Below are 17,652 nucleotides of genomic sequence, written 5' to 3'. Positions count from 1 at the left end.
CAGGAGCAAAGAGAAGCCTTTGGCTGCTGAGGAATCTCTGTCCTAATTTGGCCTCCAATACTGAGCACCTCCCTCACAGTTTCCATCTGAAACACTCACAATTAAGGGAGGGGCCTATGGAGCCCTATTCTCTTGGATACCATCAATAAAGTTCACTGCACTTACCAAAATTAAATGTAGACAGACAGATAGATAGATAGATAGATAGATAGATAGATAGATAGATAGATAGACATAGATACATAGATAGATACATAGATACATAGGTAGATACATAGATACATAGAAAAAGATAGATAGAAAAACATTTCTCATAGTAGGCAAATCTTTCATGTAAATGTATTTTATTCATATGTTTTGGAAGCCCAATATTGGTTCCTAGATATTTTTTTAAATCATGCTTTTAATATTATGCTAAGAGTTAAATAACATCTTTGGTCATGGTAGTATATGCTTATCGTCTTAACACTTGAGTGGTGTCCAGGATGGTTAGAGTTAAAGGTCAAACTTGCATATACAGCAAATTCTAGGTCACCTTGAACAACATGAGATCCTCTCCAATACACACACACACACACACACACACACACACACACCACACATATACACACATACACACACACAAACACACATGCACATGCACACATACACACAGTGTAATTAGGGATTATTCTGATTTACTAAACTAGCAGCTGTAGGTTCTCCTACAAAATGTATGCCTTCATTAGCTCTGGGGAGTTTCACAAGACACTATTTCTCTTCAATTTAGTTAATCTTGTGTTTAAATAGAGAGCTGTTGGTTTCCTCCAAGTTATACCTACCACTATAGTACCTGTGGGGTTATTGTCACATGCTGGACACTATTTTCGTACCTATGTGTCATAGTATTGTTTGTTGCTTCCCTCGTTTGGTAGCTTGCATAACGCCTCTGATACCATGAAAGCTAGGCCCCATAAATAGAAATATCAAATTATTTCTAAGTGAAGGAATCTGGGCTATTTCTCAAATGCATAGTGTCTTCCGCAATAACACCTACTTTCACCTCTAGGCCAATATCAATAGCCTATTACATTTGGGGAGTCTATTGGACCACATTAGCCAAGAAGGGTTTTATATTATTATGCCTGGTGTTAGAGTTTTTTTTAATTATTTGCCTCTTAGAAGGGCATTATCAGCTCAGATGAGAAATTTTCATTTAAACTTTACATTCAGACAGGACAGATGACTGCAATATAGAAATAAAAGACAGAAAGTGGGCATCTTCATAAACAGGTTTTGTTTTTGTTTTTGTTTTTGTTTTTGTTTTTAGCACAAACACATTTATTTACTAACCAAAGGAATGATCCTGGGTAAACCAATGGTTGACACGGGTTTCAGGTAAATTGCCTATGACGAACAGTCATGAAAAATAAAACCAAAGAAGTGAGGCAGTGTGGTTCTGTATGACCTGCTCATTGAATTGAGATTATTCCCATGGGCAGCTGACTCCTGTCCAGGGTGACCAGTTAGCCAGTCCTCATTGTACCTTCGAGTACAGATGGCATTGATCATGACACATTCCACCACCATCTTCCGGTCCTTCAGTTTTCTCGTTATCGTGCTTTCTTTCCCTTCTGGTGCTGGACCAGGGCACCGACTGCGAAGGTGTAGACCATCTCAGTTTTCCAGCCATCAGCTGTGTTTTCATTAAATTTCTCTCCCAGGGTGTAAGAAAACACGGTCGTCTACACTGTGCTCTCGGTTTTGACGGTGATGTTGTTGCCGTCACAGGTAATGATGCAGTCTGGTTTGGCCATGGCACCCATCTTCCTAAGAGCCAGATCTACTCCTAGCTCCTTCATGTAGTCCTCAAAGCGTGGCTTTCCACCAGTCGCCACTTCCCTTCGAGGTCCTTAAGGCTGGCTATGGAGGGCTGGAGAACACAAAAGCAGCAAGGAGATGCAGTGGCGGGGGAGCTCAGGACTTTTTTTTAAAGTCAGAATAACTGAAGGACCATAGTCTTTTGAGGAAGTAGAAACCATGTGCTATGGCACCAACGGCTTGGGTGTTTACATGGCTTGAACTGGGGAAAGCATGTCCTGATTAGGGATTCAGTGGATAATTTTCCAGCCTCAGTTCTGCCCCTGCTGTTTCAAATACAAATGCTCTATGTAGACAGTTATTCTTGAGAATAGGGTTTTCTGGGCAAGCATTTGCCAGACTGAGTTACTTTTAGCCTTTGCTCTATTTATATATTTGTATAGACTCATATGTATTTTTATTTTGTAGTATATTCCTTAGCCCTCATCAAAGAAATGTCTCTTTTCAACAGATGGAGACCATTACAGAATACCATAGGCAACTGAAATGCAGACATGTATCCCTGTCCTACCAGCTACAGCTACAATACAACTCCTGCTCCTAAGGCTCAAGAATCATCCCATAAGTGGAAAGATTGTAAAAGCCAGAGAACAGGGAGTTTAATAAGAGATTGTGTCTCCTAGTAATGTCAGGAAAAATGTCCATAAAGTTTTACCAGCATCACTGCTAAATGTGAGCTGAACTAGGACAATATATATATGCAAAAATAGAAGGATAACGCCCAGAAAAATCTTAACCCTACACAAAGGAGTACAATCAACTAAGGTATCCCAAGAGTGTGATAAATCATGTTTACCAGTGAATAGCATACCAACTGGTTATCCAAAAACAAATGGTCAGTCCTGAACACATACATGCAAGTAACAATACAGAGAAAGAATATGCATACATATACACATGTAAAATATTTAATGGAAAAAATGACATGAATCTAAAAGAGAGAAAGATGGGGGCACATTAAAGAGTTTAGAGGTTCAAATGGGAAGGGTAAATTATTATAATAAGGGTATAATGTCCAAAGCCTAAAGAAATAATTAATAATAAGAAAAATAAAATATACAGAATCATTTGTATGTTAATATTGTATACTAACAAAGTATACATAGAACTGATTTGCAGGTTGCTGCTTGGGACAAATGAAGAAAATAAAATAAATAAATTGAATTGTAGAAGGAAAAGGACATCTTTGTTTTAATGCTAAGTAAACTGTAGTTTTCTTTATTAAAAAAGAAAAAATCTTGTGAGGTTTATTTATATTGTTCTAAGGGAAGGCAGGAAGTGTGATATAAAGACCTGGATTTTAGGAGTTTATCCCTTTTCTCATTGCCATGACCATGTACCTGATAAAAACAACTCTGGAGAGCCTAATGCCAAGGCAGATCATCAGACTGACTGCTCCTCATAGACCAAACAATCTAAAGGCTTCCCAGGTGATCTGCTGCATCCAGGGAAACAGATCAGCAACTTGTCTGCCCCTCTAAAGACAACACAGCCTGATGGCCTCCCAGGAAGTCTGCTACAGCCAAGGCCACCAGCCTTCCAGGAGACCTGTAGAATCCCAGGGACACAAGAGGCAGGCTCCAGACAGAAACACCCAGGTCAGCTAACACCAGAAATAACCAGATAGCAAGAGGCAAGCACAAGGCCATAAGCAAAAGAAGCCAATATACGTAGGCATCATCAGAATCCAATTCTTCGAAAACACCAACACCATTGAAAACCAGGATGCTGATCTAAAATCCAATTTCATGAAGATAGCGTCCTTTAAGGAGAATATGAATAAATCACTGAAAAAAATACAGGATAACACAAGTAAATAGATAGAAGTCCTTAAAGAGGAAACAAATTAATCCCTTAAAGAAATATAGGAACAAACAAAAAGGTGAAGGACTTGAATAAAGCAGTCAAAGACCCAAAAATGGAAGTGGAAACAACAAAGAAAAGACAAATGGAGGCAACCCTGAAAGTGGAAAACCTAGGAAAGCAGTCAGGAACTACAGATGCAGACATCAATGATAGAATACAAGAGACAGAAGAATCTCAGGCATAGAAGATATCTTAGAAGATATTGATACAATTGTCAAAGAAAATTCAAAACAGTAAAAGCTCATACCCCAATACATCTAAAAAATCCAGGACACGGTGAAATGACCATATCTAAGAGTAATAAGAATAGAAGAAAGCAAAGATTCCCAACTCAAAGGGCCCAAAAACACCCTCAAGAAAATCATAAAAGAAAACTTCCCCAATCTAAAGAAAGAGATGGCCAAAAATGTACAAGAATCCTATAGAACACCAAGTAGATTGGACCAGAAAAAAAATCTATTCATCACATACTAATCAAAACACTAAATGCCCAGAACAAAGAAGGAATATTAAAATCAATAAGGGAAAAATGGCCAAGTAACAAAATAATGGCAAACCTATCAGAATTACACCAGACTTTCAACAGAAACCCTGGATGCCAGGAGAGTTTGATCCAAGGTCATACAGACCCTCAGAGAACAAAAATGCCAGCCTGGGATACTCAACCCTGCAAAAGTCTCAATAATCATACATGGAAAAACCAAAATATTCCAGGATAAAACCAAATTTAAACAGCATCTATCTACCATTCTAGAAGGAAAACTATAACACAAAAAGGATGCCTATACCCCCAAAAAACCCCAATAAACCAAACAAACTAAAAACCACAAGATATTAATTATCTCACAACAAAGACAAAGGAGAGAATCACATGCACATAATGCCGCTTACAACAACACATATAACAGGAACTAACAAAAGATATTATATGTCTTTAATATCTTTAAATATTAATAAACTCATTTCCCCCAATAAAAGGACATAAGCTAACAGACTAGATACACAAGCAGAATCTAGCATTTTGCTGAACTAACAAACATACCTCGGTAACAAAGACAGACACTACTTCAGAGTAAAAGTCTAGAAAAATGTCTTCCAAGTAAATGGTCCCAAGAAACAAGCTGGAGTTGCCATCCTAATATCCAATAAAATAGACTTTCAATCAAAAATTATCAAGCAAGATAAGGAAGTACACTTACTATTCATCAAAGGGATAACCCACCAAGATATTTTCAATTCTGAACATATATGTCTAAATTCAAGGGTACCCATATTCATAAAATAAGTTTTACTAAAGCTCAAAACACACTTTGAACCCCACACAATAATAGTGGAAGACTTCAAAAACCCACTCTCAGCAATGGACAAGTCATTGAAGCAGAAACTAAACAGAGACACATGCAACTAATAGCAACTAAAATGGATTTAATTGTTATCTACAGAACATTTCACTCTAAAGCAAAAGAATGTAACTTCTCAGCACCTCGTGGTACCTTCTCCAAAATTGACCATATACTTGATCACAAAACAAGCTTCAACAGATACAAGAAGACTGAAATAATCACATGCATCCCATCATATCACCAGGGACTAAGGCTAGACTTCAATAACAACAAAAACAACAGAAAACCTACACACCCATGGAAACTGAACAACTCTCTTCTCAATATAACTTAGTCAGGGAAGAAATGAAAGACTTCCTGGATTCAATAAAAAAGGATAACACAGCATACCCAAACTTATAGCACACAATGAAAGCATTGCTAAGAGGAAAACTTATAACACTAAGCGACCTCTTAAAGAATTTGGAGAGATCCTACACTAGGAACTTTACAGTACACCTGAAAGCCCTAGAACAAAAAAAAACAAACATACCCAAGAGGAATAGAAAGAGGAAATAGTCAAACTTAGGGCAGAAATCAGCCAAATAGAAACAAAGAAAATCATACAAAGACTCAATAAAACCAAAAGCTGGTACTTTGAGAAAATCAACAAGATAGATAGCCACTAGCCAAACCATCTAAAGGACACAGAACCAGTATTCAAATTTACAAAATCAGGAATGAAAAGGGAGATATAACAGAAACTAAGGAAATTCAAAAAAATCACCAGATCCTACTACAAAAGCCTAAAATCAACAAAACAGGAAAATCTAGTATAAATGGATGATTTTTGAGAAAGATACAAAGTACCAAAGTTACATCAAGAGCAGGTAAGCTATCTAAACAGGCCCACATTCCCTAAAGGAATAGTAGAACTCATTAAAAACCTTCAACCAAAAAAGCTTCAAGGCCAGATGGCTTTAGTGAAGAATTCAACCAGACCTTCAAAGAAGAGCTGCTAACATTTCTCAAACTATCCCATGAAATAGAAACATTAGTAAGACTACCTAATTCATTCTGTGGTGCCACACTTACTCTGATACCTAAACCACACAAACACTCAACAAAGAACGACAGAACAATTTTACTTTTGAATATTGATGTAAATATATTCAATGAAATTCTAGCAAGTTGTATCCAAGAACACATGAAGCCCATCTTTCACTGTGATCTAGTAGGCTTCATCCAAGAGATGCAAGGTTGGCTCAATATATGAAAATTTGTTAATGTAATCCACTATATAAACAAACACAAATGAAAAAAATCACATTATCATCTCGTTAGATACTGAAAAGACATTTGACAAAATACAACACCTTTTCATGTTAAAATATTAGAGAGAACAGGAACTCAATGACCATATCTAAATATAATAAAAGCAATGTACAGCAAACCAACAGCCAATATCAAATTAAATGCAGAGATACTTGAAGAAATCCCAGTAAAATCAGGGACAAGACAAGGATGCCCACTCTCTCCATATCTATACACTATAGTACTTGAAGTTCTGGCTTGACCAATTAGACAACAAAAGGAGATCAAGATGATACAAATTGGAAAAAAAAAGATCAGGTATCACTATTTGCAATATATATATCCCTACACCTATGGTCACTTGATATTTAACAAAGAAGACAAAACTATACACTGAAGAAAAAAGACAGAATTTTCAACAAATGCTAATATAACTGGCATTCTGTTTGTAGAACAATACAAATTGATCCACTTTATCTCTGTGTACGAATACCAAGTCCAGATTGATCAAGGACCTCCACATAAAACCTAACACATTGAATCTAATAGGAGAGAAAGTGGCAAAGAACCTCAAACTCAATGGCATTGGTTGGTACATTTCCTAAACAGAACTTCATTGGCTCAGACACTATGAATAAGAATTGATAAATGGATTCTCAAGAAACTCAAAAGTTTTTGTAAGGTAAAGGACACAGTCAATAGGACAAATCAGCAAACTACAAATTGGGGAAAACTCTTCATTAACTCCAAATTTAATAGAGGGCTAATATTCAAAATATATAAAGAACTCAAGAAACCAACTTCCAAAACTCAAACAACTCAGTCAAAAAATGTGGTATAAAACTAAACAGAGAACTCACAATAGAGGAATTTGGAATGGCAGAAAAACACTTAAAGAAGAGTTCAAAGTTCTTAGTGATCATGGAAATGCAATCAAAATGACTCTAGATTCCACCTTATACCTATCAGAATATCTAAGATCAAAAACTCAGGTCACAGGACATGTTGGCAATAAAGGGGAGAAAGAGGAACACTTCACCATTGCGGGTGAGATTACAATTTAGCACAACCATTCTGGAAATCATTCCGGAGGTTCCACAGAAAATTTGAAGTAGAGCTACCTGAGGACGCAGCTATGCCTCTCTTGGGCATATGCCCAAAAGATGCCCCTCCATGCCAAAGGAGCACTTGCTTCATTACGTTCATAGTGGCCTTATGTGTGAAAGCCAGAAGCTGGAAACAACCCACAAAGGAAGAATAAATGCAGAAAATGTGGTTCATTCCCACAATGAAATCCTACTCAGCTATTAAGAACGAGAACATCATGATTTTTTCAGGCATATGGATGGACCTAGAAAATACCATCGTGAGTGACATAACTCAGACCCAAAAGGACATGTATAGTATGTACTCACTAATAAGGGATATTAGCCAGAAAAGTACAGAATACGCAGGATACAATCCTCAGAACTCAAGAAGGTTAACAAGGCGAACGGCCCAAGTGAGGATGCTCTAAACCCACGTGGGAGGGAAAATGAAAGCAACCACAGCGTTAGTGGGAGGGAAGGACATGGTTGGGAAAAGGAAGGGGATGGCTAAAATGGAACATGATCCAATACTGGTGGCAGTGAGGGCCAGCAGAATGAATGGAAACAGGCAACTTTGGGAGACGGAAGTTGGGGGAACCCTCTAGAATGCACTGGACACTTGGGAGGTAAGAGACTGAATATTTAAAGAGAGGGACCTTAGGTGAAATGCCAAACAGTGGGCAGCGGGAACTTGTGGAGTTCCCTCCAGTAGAAAGACAGGGCATCAAGGGGAGGGATGGGGTTGCTATCCCATAGTCAAAAATTCTGACCCAGAATTGTACCTCTCTAACTGCAGGAACAAAACTTGAGAAGAGGCTGAGAGAAAGGAGGTCTAGTGACCGGCCCAATTTGGGATCCATCTCAAGGAGAGGCTCTAAGGCCTGACATTATTACTGATGGTATGGTGTTTTTACAGATAGGAGCCAAGCATGGCTGCCCTCTGAGAGGTCCAACAAGCAGCTGATTGAGACAGAAGCAGATACTTACACCCAACCAATGAACTGGAGTTGGGGACCCCTCTGGTTGAATTAAGGAAAGGCTGGAAGAAATTGTGGAGGAGGGTGACCCTGTAGGAAGGCCAACAGTCTAAACTAACCTGAACCCCTGAGATCCTTCAGACACTGAATCACAAATCAGGCAGCACACACTAGCTGCTACAAGGCTTCCAACAAATAAACAGCAGGCAGCTGCCTGTTCTGCACTCAGTGAGTGATGATATACCTAACCCTCAAAAGACTTAGGCCCCAGGGAGCAGGGAGGTCTAATGGGGTAGAGTAAAGGGGTTAGGGATGTCCTCTTGGAGATGGGGAAGGAAGAATAGGATAAAGAACTGTCAGAGGGTGAACCGGGAGGGGATAACAACTGAGTGGAAAAAAAAGATAATTAAAAAAAAACTCTGGGAAAGCGTGGCTTGCTTTGGATTCCAGCTTGATAAGATGTGGCCTACCATAGGATGGAATGAATAGTGGCAGGAGTGTGCTGATCGCATTGGATCTGCAGTAAGGAAGAAAAGGTACAGGAAGCATGCCTGGGTGATCGTATCTGAAGCCTAGCTCTTAATGCACTAGACTGCCCTTCCTCCATGGAAGCCTGACCTCTTCAAAGACTCCTAACCTTCCAGAAAAGCACAGGCAGCCTGGGTCCAGCTTTTTAACACAGAAGTCTTTGAAGGGGCACTACACACTCAACCACAGCAAAACCGAAATGGGCTCTTCATGGAGATGTTTTCACTCTGAGTGTATTCCCAGCCTTGAAACTAGCGGGCTGCATTTTATCACTTGGACATAGTCTCATTTTGGGGCAGTGGTTTGGGTGTGTCTACTCCTTCTTGAAAACAAAGGACTACATTAGTTTTTATAGCTAAGTACACTGTACTCTCACTCACTCCTCTCTCTCTCTCCCTCTCTCTCTCTGTCTCTCTCTATATATATTGGGTGTGGTGTGTGTGTGTGTGTGTGGTACTTTTTGCCCTCTGTTTATGTTTAAGAATCTGCAAAACTAAGACATAGTTCTTAGCAGTTCATTTCCGCAGAGCTTACTTAATACGCTTAATACCTGGATGTCCAATAATTGTCATCCCTATACCCAAGTGCCCCATGGTCAAAGAGAGACTTTCACTTAATTAAGACATCTTGAGTTCCTTCTTCATTGAAGAGTCATTTCCTGGTCTGAATAATGAGTGAGCTCTCCTCTTCTCTAATTTATTGCCGGAAAGACGCTTAGCCTTAGGAAGAGTTGGGTCTCTTTGCTTGTCATTGACTGACAGCCTCATGAATCACATAGAGCTCCACAACACTGACAATTTCGCCTGTGGTCCAGCTTCGTGCCTCTTGTTCCCTCTTTCTTCAGGGCTCTTTCACAAACTCAATAATGGGATTCACTTCTGCACATACAAAAATATAAAATCCATGATTTCATTTAATCAAATTATTTCAAAGATTTTAGCTAGAATGGTTCCATGACACTCTGGGGCATAACCCCATAGAGAATAGTTTGGTCATGTGTCAAATGCTGTAAAACATTAACACATCTTTCAGTTGACCCATTCACTTTCTGAACAAACATTTACTTTTCTAAGGAGTTGACCAATTTAGATACAAGTATTTTCATATTATAAACAGAGAATCATTATTTAAGTCCATAGGTTAAGCAACACATTCTTCTCTCAGAAGTTCTACTAAACTCTTCCACTTATTCATAAAGTTTCACTTAAAACATGAGCATGTTTTTTGTTAACCTTATGGCTAATATGTCCACTGTTTCTATATTTTCCTATAAGATTTATTTTATTTTAGTGGTGTGGATGTGTTTGTGTGTGTGTGAAAATATATTAACTAGTATATGGAGGTGACTGTGGAAGACAAAAAATGGCATCAGATCCTTTTGACCTCAAGTTTCAGGCCTTTGTGAACTGCCCAGTACAGGAGTATGGATCCACAGCCTGTCTTAATGATTGAGTAACAAGTTTTCTTAACTGCTGTTTCACCTCTGCATCTTCATCATACCTCCTCATGAAAATAATTACCACAGTGTTACTAAATCCTTTTTCCATAGGCTTATTGCATACGTGCTGTCACACACTGATGTGCTGAAGCAAAATAGTGGAACCATGTTTTAGTTCTCTCTTTTGTCTGCCATTCAACCAGCAGCAAGCAAATCATTCTGGTCCCTTACACATTTGATCCATCAGTTCTTGTTCATGTTTAAATCAAACCTCAGATATCAATCAAATCTTGTTTTTAAATATTGATTCATTATGATTTTTTTCATTTTCTCCATCTCTCTCTTCCCTAGACAAGCAGAAAAGTGATGTTCTTGAAACACAAGTCCTTTCCTTCCATGGCTCCCAACAGTTCTAAAACATCCCATAACAAAAACACATTAAAACTGTCCCCAACTCCCCCCATTTCTGGAAATTGTAGGCCTGCTGGTAACATGGCTTTCTTTCCCTTCTTAGAAGAAGTCAAATATTATCTTCCCTAGTCTTTAGGTTTGCTTTCCCAACCCCATAAAATATTGTGTCTTCAGTTTTCACATGTCTTCTCATTTTGCAGTGCTGAGGCTAATTTTGTTCCTTCAGAATGATTTTCTGTGACTAATGAGAAATTAGTTCTTATTCTTTCCCACACTGCACAATTTATTTTTCTTCATATGACTCTGTCATAACTGAAACTGTTTTAAGTATTTGTTTGCTATCATGCTAATCTGTTTTCTTGACATGGACTTTAACTCCATGAAGAAAGAAATGTGTCTACTTTGTTATGGTATCCAATGGTTAGTGTCTAGAGTGACTATAGAACATTATCTCCAAAGGACCAGTTCAGCTGATGACACAGCAGGCCTTTGTGTTTCTCAGAGATTCCTCTCAAAATGCACTGTTGCTTTATTCTTTTTCTTTTATGCTTGTTTTTTCTCTTCATTTCTCCCTTTTGATTTTTGGAAAATTGTTGTAAATGTATGTCCCCTGACTACCAATTCAGTTTTTCTAACTATGCCCTTCTACCTTTCTCACATGCACATATAGTTTAAATGAATTATTTTACTAGATGGTTAATAAAGGTAACTGTAAGGGGAAAGGATTTAGTTTGCTAGTATGTGGAAGGCATAGGGTTCAATCCTCAGCACTGAAGAAACCAAATGATCAGGCTCTGCATTATAAATGTAGAAAACAAACATAACATGGCATTAGCTGTCTTCATTCATTTTACCCTTGGTCACAAGATAAAAGGTTCAAATTGGGCAGCACTTTTGATTAAAGGTAGCCAGCTATATGTCACTTTAACATAATAATTCATGGACCCTCTTTAATTACTTGTGATAGGCATCAGAAACCTCGTGGTTTCCATCCTGCAACCCTTCCTGGCTACCTTCAGCCATGTTAAGACTTTGAGCATGAAATGTCTGCCCCAGGCTTATTCAAACACAGGTTCCTCAAAATTTTTGAATTTTGTGGAGCCTAACTTTGCCATCAGAAATCAATCTCTGGTGAAGGGCGTGGACATCTGTTTACAGGCTGAGCTTGAACTCTCTGCTTCCTGTTTTGCCCAGTGAGAAATGTATGGATGTAAGCCTACCACCATAGTCTCAACTCTCTAAACCATGAGTTAAATATAGCCCTGTCATGTTTGGTGGCTTCTGTTAGGTATTTTGTCACAGTGACATAAAAATGAATCATACAGCACCACACATATACTGTTAATCATCCCAAACTCTGGTCTTTCCTTGTGATGACACATCAGTTTTTTATATATGTCACCCTAAAATCCTGGCAAGGGAATTTGGGGCAAATGTGTTTTCTGTTAACTCTTACATTAATTTGTTTAGTGTATTAGTCACTGTTTTCCAGAAAAACAGGAGTAATAGGATATACAAGAAAAATGTTTTCAGTTCTAGAAGTTGAGAACTCATACAACTTCATACCTACAAGCAAAAGGTCTGAGGAAGCTAGCTGTTGGTTACTTCCAATCCCACCCTGTTGGTCCATGAAATTTGTGACTCTATGAATCACACAGATATCAGAGTGCATGGAGAGATGAATGTGCCAAGGAACCAAACTGAGTAAGTTGGAAGCTGCTCTTTCTCCAGTCACATTTTCAACTGAGACATAATCCTTGAAATCTGGCCTATACCCTTTGGTGAAGCCTAAATACATTTCCCAACTAAGTTTTGCTCAGATTCTTGGTCTTCAATATGAGATGGATTCATCCATGTGGCATTTTGAGCACATAAAGTTGTAAATAAATTGCCTCACAACAGTAGCTAACTACACAAACTTGACACAAGCTACAATAATGGTGGGATAACCTGAGACTTATACTTTCAAAAATAAATGGATCAATTGTTTTTTGAGAGTCCTAGACAAGAATGGGTAACAGATAAATCAAGTGTATTCAATTTTGTGTTATTTCAATTTCTACATAGACAGTTGGTTCTCTGTCTTATTAATTTTATTTTTTCTGGCTGTCCTTTGGTGAGTAGGAACTTTCCTGAAAGCCTGAAATAAAAGTCACAGGTTTCTACTTACAAAAGAGACAGGGACTTTACCAAGGTGCCTGGTTTTTCAAAGATTGGCTCATTTTCTAAGATTCTTTGTCCTGGAAGCCTAGAAGTCAAAAGTATCTAAGTGGGCTGAGCTGTGATCTCTGCTGTGGTATTGATTTTGTTGCGTGGCCTCTGGCCAAGTGTGGAAGCTACCATAGTTTCTTCTCCTTATCTGTGAAATGGAGATGAAAATTCTAAGCCTCAAAGTGATTGGGTGGGAATTAAATGATAGCTTGGAACTCTTTGAAAGGGCGAAATGGTAAGTGTTTCCTTGTAGCTTCTATCAGATGTGATATAATTTTCCATTTAAGTGAAAATGAACTCCAAACCTATCACTCTGCAGTTAGAACCTAATCACCTGTTGATGGGTGATTCAAAAGTATCAGTTTGAGTCAGAAATAGCAAGTGTTAGTGACCACATGGCAAGCCTAGTCCTGAGGAAAACTCTTACTCCCCTATATTCCCTTGCGTGTTCAGTCCTCTCAAGTGGTAGGCATATGAAGTTGGATGGGAATTTTAAACACGTCTTCCTCTTAATTTTTTCCTAGGCAATTAGCAAATATTCTAAGATTTCCAGGAACTGTATAAATGAAGATCATTTTTGTGGCCTATTAGCATTTTCTCTTCAGATAGCAGGTTCATTTACAGCGTTGGAAAAATCTTGCCTGGCAAGCAAAGTAAATCTTTTAAATGACAGAAAGCAACCCATGGGTAATTTTCTCAAAGATCTAAATGGAGTTAGGAGAAGTTCTGATGTGTTATTTAAGAGCAGTGTGACATTTTAGTGAATGAGCTTAGAGCTGGACTCTAACTCAGTTTAAGCTTCAACTTTGGGTCAGTTCTCAGCAGTGGGAGTAAATTTCCATCTTTCTATTTCCTTTTTCCTGTAGAGAGTTGTCTGAGGTCAAAGAACATGACTTATTAGCTCTCTGACCTGAGCATCTAACTCAGAGTTTGAGCTTGATAAATCATTATGAAATTATTTAGATTAATAAGTGCCGGGTACTCCATAATCTTTTAAGAAAACTTGAATAATTTTATCCTCAAGTCACTGTAGCCTAAAGTAGACCACATATAAGGCAAATAAAAGAAAATGTGGCTATCCATATGTTTTGGCAAATACCAAGGGCGCTGGTCTGTGGATTCGTTCTATGGGGATTTAGACGAAAGTGCAGTCGCAGATGCAGAATTGCTACTGAAGGGATTGTGTGCCCTCCTAGACTACACCACAGTATTTCTTTCAAGCCAATTTGCTTAGGAAAGTAAAATTCTCTTCTTGCACAAGAGGGAAATTACTCATTTTACTCAGCCTCCCATAAAATTTAACTATTTGTCTAGGCTGCCTGGAACTTCTTCTAACAGTCTATCTTGGTGGTGATGGGGAATGCATCGTATGCCTGCCACGTTGATGTAATACAATATGCTATCAGCTTCCTGTTCCCAAAGGGAAGAAAGCTTTCATCCTAAGTCTGGAGAAGGAACTAGATTAGAAGAAACAGAAATCATACGACTGTGACTGCCATTGAAAAGGGGAACTGAGAATTTTGATCAATTACTGCCAAGGCTCTCGTGAAAACCTTTAGTTCTGAATCTATCCTACAGAAAGCTCTGACAAGGATGTTTGGATTCTTTTAATGTACACCTTAAGCTCTTCTCCTGTTTTCCTCCTACAGTAATGGCAGAAGAGCCAAACAGTGATGTCTTTTTACATTTATTTATTTTCATTAAATATTTTATGTATTTACATTTCAAATGTCATCCCTTTCCCCCGCTTCCATCCCCATCCCTTGTCCTTCCTCCCTCCCCCCTCCCCTTTCCTCCCTCCTTTCCCCCTCCCCTTCCATGAGAATGCTCCCACTCCCACACACCAACTCAACACCCTGGCATTCTGCTACAGTGAGGAAATTAATATTTACAGGACCAAGGGCTTCTCCTCCTATTGACCCCAAACAGTGCCATCCTCTGCTACATATGCTGCTAGATCCGTGGGCCCCTCCATATGTACTCTTTGGTTGTTGGTTTAGTCCCCAAAAGCCCTGGGGTCTCTGGTTAGTTGATATTGTTGTTCTTTTTATGGCGTTTCTAACCATTTCAAGTCCTTCAGTCCTTTCTCTAACTCCTCCAATGGGGACCCCATTCTCAGTCCAATGGTTAACTGCAACCATCCTCATATCAGTAGGGCTCTGGCAGAGCCTCTCAGAGGATATCCATATAAGGCTCCTGTCAACAAGCACTTCTTGGCATCAGAAATACTTACTGGATTTGATGGCTGCATATGGGATGGATCCCCAGGTGGAGCAGTCTCTGGATGACATTTTCTTAAGTCCCTGACCCATTCTTTGTCCCTGTATTTCCTCCTGTGAGTATTTTGTTCTCCCTTATAAGAAGAAATGAAGCATCCACATTTTGGTCTTCCTTTGTCTTGAGCTTCATATAATCTGTGAATTGTTTCTTGGGTAGCTTTTGGGCTAATATCCACTTATCAGTGACTTCATAGCAGGTGTGTTCTTTAGTAACTGGGTTATCTCATTCAGGATTATATTTTCTAATTTCACCCATTTGCCTAAGAATTTCATGTAGTCATTGCTTTTAATAGCTGAGTGTAAATGTGTAAATGTACCATATTTTTGGTATCCATTCCTCTGTTGAAGGACATATGTGTTTTTTCCAGCTTCTGGCTATTGTAAATAAGGCTGCTATGAACATAGTGGACTATGTGTCTTTGTTATATGTTGGAGCATATTTTGAGTGTATGCCCAGGAGTGGTATAGCTGGGTCCAGATTTCTGAGGAATTGCCAGACTGATTTCCAGAGTGGTTGTACCATCTTGCAGTCCCACCAAAAATGGAGGAGTGTTCCTTTTTCTCCATATCCTCAGCAGCATTTGTTGTCACCTGAGTTTTTATCTTAGCCATTCTTATTATCAGCTCTCCTACTAATCTTTTAATGGATTTGAGAAAACAATGCATCGAGGTTATGGTTGGAGGCTATGTCAATTTGTCAGTGCAGTAGCACAGTGGAAGCCTTGTCTTTATGGCTCCGATGTTTGTAAATTTCTATTATTATCATCTAGCTGAGTAGGAAGGCTTATTTTCTTGGTGTCCTCCATCTCTATTAACTCTTACAACCTTTCTCCTTCCTCTCCTGCAATGTATAAGCACACTGGGTTTCAAACCCCAGATCTATCATCACCAGTTGGATAACCTCATCTGAGACAACAGCAGGCAATGCATCTGGCTAACTTGAGTTTCCCTTTGGAAATATATGTGCTGTAAAATGTGCTTACACCACAGAAGGCTCAGGGCAGATGTTTGAATCTCACTGGAGTAGACTGAGCTCATTTTCACATGGAAACCATAGCCTGTACTGAGAGAGTTCAAGAAGCCTCCATTCAACTGGAGAGAAGCAAGAAATTAAGATTCTATTTGCTGCCCCTTGGAAAACGAAAGCAAAAGATTCTGGATGGCATCAGACACTGAGCAGTTCAACTGTGAGAATGCAGAAAGGAAGTAAGAAATGATGCCAATGTATTAAGATTTGAAATTTAATGCTAGTAGAGAGGGGTTAGTGTGTGCCACTCTTGTGACAGTCACAATTTTATTTAATAGCATCTAAGTTACAGCTCACAACTGCTTGTAACAACAGCATCAGGGAAACTGATACTGCCTTCCTAATTCCAAGGACTAGAAGATGCACTCAGGCTCACATGTTCACACACCTCCCCCCAACACTCTCTCTCTCACACACACACATGACTTTTTAAAAGAATATTTAAAAATGAAAAATCCTCAAGTTCTTTCTAGAAATAATAGGCCTATGATGAATTAATGTATTTCATATATTTTACATATAAATTATGTCCCTAGATACAAATGTGATAAATGTGCTATTTTGGAAATAATATTTTTAAATGCTCACAATGGCTCTAATGAGCCTTCTGTGAATTCTCAACAAAACATTGTGAAGTATATCCCATGATTTTGAATATTTACAGTAGAGTGAGATTTTCCCCCCATATTTTCATGTCATGATGTTTAAAAGACATTTACTATTTAATACCTGTAAGTTTTATAAATGCTTCTTCAGGTACTGTAGAATTTCATCATTTTATCTTCAGATGACTCAACATAAACCATAGCCTTTGTATAAATTGCTTTTTGAACTGTTCATATATTTTCTGTGTAACACAAAGAAATCTTGAGAATAAAGACTCTTACTACCTTTTAGATTTTTAATTTGCTCAAAGAAATCATGTATTTGTTTCTCAGTATTTCAGGTGGTTACAAATTGCATGCACATTGAATTAGCACTTCACATGCAACAAGAAGCCAAAGAATTGTATAATAGGGTTCCTTAAATCTCATAGCATATGGGTCAGCAAAATGACTCAGCCTCTTCCTTCAAGTCCAAAGCTCTGACTTCAAACTCCAGAACTCATATAGTGGATGGAGAAGCAGCTCCTACAAGTTGTCTTCTGACTTCCATATGAACACCACGGAGTGGGTACACACAGGCACGTGTGCACGTACACACACACACACACACACACACACACACACACACACGCACACATCATACCTCAAAAGAAACCCTCAGAAACCAGTTAATTTTAGGGAAGTAGCAGTATCCATGTACTCTACTTCCAGATGGAAGAAATAGGA

General features: G+C 38.6%; 1 pseudogene; it reads right to left on the bottom strand.

The window, feature by feature from the left end:
- Window positions 1-1,386: 1,386 nt before the first annotated feature.
- The window catches only part of LOC147994920 (fatty acid-binding protein 5 pseudogene), a 70,847-nt pseudogene continuing 54,581 nt past the window's right edge, over window positions 1,387-17,652 (bottom strand).

Source organism: Rattus norvegicus, chromosome 4, assembly GCF_021556685.1.
Source record: "Rattus norvegicus strain SHRSP/BbbUtx chromosome 4, alternate assembly SHRSP_T2T, whole genome shotgun sequence".
Lineage (NCBI taxonomy): Eukaryota > Metazoa > Chordata > Mammalia > Rodentia > Muridae > Rattus > Rattus norvegicus.
The sequence above is the reverse complement of the archived record's forward strand: the minus strand, read 5'-3'. Positions and strand labels throughout refer to the sequence as shown.